The sequence below is a fragment of the Mus caroli genome, chromosome 4, assembly GCF_900094665.2.
Source record: "Mus caroli chromosome 4, CAROLI_EIJ_v1.1, whole genome shotgun sequence".
Classification (NCBI taxonomy): Eukaryota; Metazoa; Chordata; class Mammalia; order Rodentia; family Muridae; genus Mus; species Mus caroli.
Window position 1 is genome coordinate 101586337 of NC_034573.1, and position 5128 is coordinate 101591464.

The following is a 5128-nucleotide window of genomic DNA, read 5'->3' on the forward strand; positions in this document are numbered from 1 at the left end:
CAAGGCCACAGCACCTATAGTTCCCCCACCTCAGGAAGCCAAGGAGAGGGGATCACTGGAGCTCATGAGTTGGAAACACACCTTGAAAAACAGGTGCCAGGTATGGGGCATGGGAGGCGGCAAGGTCATTCCCAGCTATAGGGTGAATTTGAGGCTTTTCTGGGCTACAATGAGACCCTGTCTCAAAACAAAACCACCCAAGTGAATGAAGTGTTAATGATTCACACCTACAATCTTAGTACTCAAAGGCTGAGGCAAAAAAGACATATGAGAGTTAGCCTGGGCTACATAGTAAGTTCTAGTTACCCCAGGATACAGTGTGAGATCTTGTTCCCTCAAAAGCCAAACAAGGACAAAAACAAACTAGCAAAAGAGAAAACAAAAGGTGGGTCTTTGGCTGGTGTGAAGACCGCAGGGGTGGTTTGGGGTAACTCCATAGGAGCTGACTGAGGAAGCAAATGACCTGCCAGATCACATGTTCAGTGTGGGGAAGGGTTCCCATTCTGGAAACAGACAATAGTCCGAGCTGAGTCTTAGGCTTTTAAGCTTGGGATGGCAGCCTTGCTCAGGAGCCATGTCGCAGCTACAATTTGAAAGTCTTTGAGATCTGATTAGAGAAAACTCCGGGCTCTCCAAGCATATCAATAAGTACAAGATGCCCGTGTGCATCAGGAGCCACAAGAAATCTTGACCCAGTTCTGAGATGCTCTCCTGAATTGCTATGCTAATGAGGAGGATCATTGTTAGTAATACACATGTTATGAGCTTGCTTATTAGTAGGGCCTGTTGAAACAGCCATGTGATTCTAGCTGTGCAATAGCTGAGGCAGGGGGATCACAAGTTAACGCCCTGCCTATACTATGAGAGTGAATTAGAGGCCAAAGAATTGAAAACCTGTCTCAAATAAGAAATCAGTCTGGGGTGATCCCCTTCCAGGTCAGTTCCCCGTGGCTTTCTCTAGCTTATCTACCTCAGTACACTCTGCTTCCCCGACTTAAAACAAAAAACAAAAACAACAAAAACCAAGCCTCTTAAAGTGTTATACACTTGGGCAGTGGAGACAGGACCACAAGGAGTCATTCTCATGGGCTACATAACCAGCTACAACCCAGCATGGGCTACACAAGATCCTGGCTAAACAAGGGAGCTGGAAATATAGTTCAGTATTTGGTTAGCATGTATGAGATCCCAGGTTCAAATAAAATCTGTCTCTGTCTCTGTCTCTGTCTCTCTGTATCTCTGTATCTCTGTATCTCTGTATCTCTCTCTCTCACACACACACACACACACACACACACACACACACACGTTTTGCTTATTGTTGAGAAAGTTCTAATAAGTTCTCTTATGAGTGATGTTCATACCAGTACCAAACTGCCTTTTCTCCATCCAACTTACCTCTTTGCTCTAAGGAGTTATGGTAGCATTTAAAAAGGCCTGTGGCTCAAGTAGGACCTTTGCCCAGGCTATTGCTGCAATGGAGGAGGATGCTGAGAAGGCACTGATGCAATTCTGAAAACATTGTGACATCTATGACTGTATCAGGAACTTGTTTGTGGTTGGGGTGATGTCACCAAGGTATGCATGCTTGGCATGTGGAATAAGACACTCAAGAGGGTCATCTGGGACTACAGAGGACTCACCAAGGGTAAGGAGGTAGCACTATCAGGAATGCTGGGCTGGCTCTGGCACCTGGGTGTGGATGAGGAAGATGCTGTGCTCCCGGAAGAGGTTTCTTAGCAACTGGCCCAGGAGTTGAACGGAACAGGAACACAGCTGCCGACAGGAAAAGAGAAAAGCAAACAGCAGAAGACAAATGAATCCCAAGAAAATTCAAAAAAGAGTTGAGAGGAAGCTTTGCAAACTCTGGTGATCTCCTCAGAAACACTTAGAGAGAAGATTGTGGTGGGGCTTGGTAGGACACTTGCCTGGTGTGCTTAAGGTTCTATCCCCAGTACAGCACTGCCAACAGAGGAATGTGGACCCCCATATTGAAACCTTCAAACCTTACCTTATATTCCCTCCTTGCTCTCTTCCTAAGCCATGGTCGATATTTTCATTAATTGCTGTTACATGCATATATGTATATACACATGTATTTCTAAATATAGCCTGCTCAGTCCGTATATGTTACTCCTGTGTGTGTTTTCAGGGCTGACCACTTGGTACCGGATATCCAGTTGGTGTGCTCTTCCCCGAGGGTGGGGTGGGGGAGACTATTTCTCTCACTGTTAGCATTCTTTAGTTGCCTGTAGTTCTTTGTGTAGGGTTGAGGCCTCATGCGCCACCCCACCCCACTTTGGCATATTTACTATTGTCCTGGTTTAGCTCAGTTTAAGCAGTCATGTTGGTGAGACGTTATTGGTGTAGCTTCTTCAGACATTCCTAGGAGAAACAGACTCACAGCAAATTCTCTGATCCTCTGACTCTTTCCAACCACTCTTCTAGAATGTTCCTGGGCCTTAGGTGTAAGAGTGTGTATCCAATGGCACTGGGCTCCACAACTCTACAATTTAATTGGGCAAGGGCTTTGACTTGTTCACTTCGGTGTCTTCACAACTGTGTCTTCAGCTTTGACAATTGTATCTACAATTGTGGGAACTACAGACATTGTTTTAAAATACATATGAATGGAACACGAGAGCAGAATGTTAGAGATGCGACCTCCTTCCCCAAGGATTATGGTATCAAATGAGTCATGCAGAGACAAAATGATTAAAAAGCATAATGAAGGTATAGACGGAATGTTGTGTTTGTCAAACTTGTCCCTGCCAAGTGGGGCTCTGTATTCCGAGATAGGAAGCCACAGTCCTCGGAGCTTTCAGAGAAGTAGGTTCAAGATGCAGAATGAATTGCACAGTGTTTGAACAGGAAGTAACGAAACGCATTAGAAAGGCAGGATGTGGGAAGGAGAAATGGAAAATTGCCTCTCTGCCTGTCCACAGGCTCTGTTCTGCATTTATTAATGGAGCAGTAATGATGAGGCCTGGCCAGCACATTGAGCTGCACCATTTATATGTGTTGTAAAGGTGCCTGGCTGGGACAACGAGAGGTGACTGCAATTCAGAAGTTATTTTCCAAGCTCCTGAAATTGCCCAGAGGGCAGACTCTTCCCTTGTGGTGCACACTGTTCTATTTCCACAAAGGCGCTGCAGAATCTGCCAGGGGTCTTACTGTGGGTAATGGGGCAAGCCACTCACCAGTGTGTCGGGGTCCAATGCAAAGGGTATTAACCCCTTAGTTGCCACAGAAGTCTTTACTCCAGCAATACTAGAGTCAGAGTCAACATGTTGTCTTCACTGAACTGAAAAGATATGACTGATACTTACCACACATAGCCCATTCTCTAGTCTTACTTGTAGTGTTGAAAGAGAATACTTTTGGTATTGGGACACACACAAGACAGTCCATGAGCTGTCTTCCTTATCCTATTATCATGGTTAAATGAAGGGAGGACATGTTTTTCTCTGACCTCCACAAATGGACTGAGACACACAACTGATACACACAGATACTCACACACACACACCAGATAAATGTAGTAAATTCTATTCAGAACAGGGATCGTGGAGAGGAAGCTTTGGGGCCATAACTCTTAGAATTAACAACAGCTTTGGTCTTGGGATGGGACCTGGGAACTTGTGAGTTAGAAGCAGGAAGATGAGGGATTTACATCATCCTGGGTTATGTAAGGAGTTTAAGGTTAGTTGAGTCTTTAAGAGAACCCAAATTCAGAATGTCTAAAACATTCTCTTTGATCATGCTTGGAAAGTTCTCCTAAACTAGGGGGTTATCTTTCTGTTTTTGTTTTTTTCAAGTGAGGGTTTCTCTGTGTAGTCATGGAGGTCCTGGAACTCACTGTAGACCAAGCTGGCCTTGAACTTAGAGATCCATCTGTCTCTGTCTTTCTAGTTCTGGGATTAAAGGCGTACAGCACCATTGCCCAGACTTCTTTTAACGTTTGAGCTTGTGAGATGGCTCATCAGTTAAAAGGTCCTTGCTGTCTAGCCTGATAACCTGAGCTTGATCCCCAAGACAGAGGGGGTGACCTACAAATCATCCTCAGAGCTTCACACACATGTGCCCTGCCATGTGTGTGCCCACACATACTAACACAAGAAACAAGTTAAAATGTAACTAAAAGCTGGGTGTGGTGGTGCACATCTTTAATCCCAGCACCTGCCAGGGAGAGGCAGGTAGATCTCTTGAGTTAGAGGCCAACCTGGTCTACATAGCAAGTTCCAGGATGGCCAGGGCTACGTAGTAAAACCCTGTACCAAAAACAAACAAACAAACAAATGTAATTTTAAAAAGAGAAAAGAGGGGCGGAGTATACCCAGATGCCTCTGCCTGTGAGCCGGCAAAGTGGAAGACACCCAGACTGCCCTGAGGTGGGAGGGAAAACCAGAACCACGTGTGCACAATCAAGAGAGGCAGAACAGGAGACTTGAGGGTAGAGAGGTACAGCCTGTTATGAGTAGCTTGTGCTGCCATCTGAGGCCATTATGAGGTCCTGGCTCGTGCTAGCTGCCAAGGACCATGTCTAGGTCCCCGCTGGACCTGCAGCAGCCAGGGTCTATGACAATGTCTGTGACCCATGTTATCACCAAATCCATGCAGATGTCCCTGGTCTGGGCTGCCTCCTGGGGCCATGTTGATGTCAGAGGGGGTGAGTGGTACTTTCCATACCTTGCCTGGGTAGCACAGTTAGATCTGGCCCTGGTTGGGTGGGCTCAGCCCTGAGGGCATGGGCTAAGGAGAGCTGGCTCTGATCCAGTCTGGGCAGGCTGGGAGAACTGCTCTACCCCTCACTGGGCTGGTGCTGGAGAGCTAGCCCTAAGGGCATGAACATGGGAGAGCTAGTGAGCTGACCAACTCAGCAACCACCCAGGCCCAGATCTAGGGCTTCGAGTTGGCCCAGCCCAACATCTTTCCAGTCTATGAACTGCTGGAGCTACATGAAGAGGCAGATCCTCCAGAACCAAAGCTGCAGGATCTCCATGACACAGGGAAACAACAGCATATCTGAGAAGAGTTCCAGTAATGATCCAGTATTGATAGTGTAGTAGGGGCCAGAGACCTCAAACCAGACATAGGCAGGTGGATCAAGCTGTTTGGGTGTACTGTG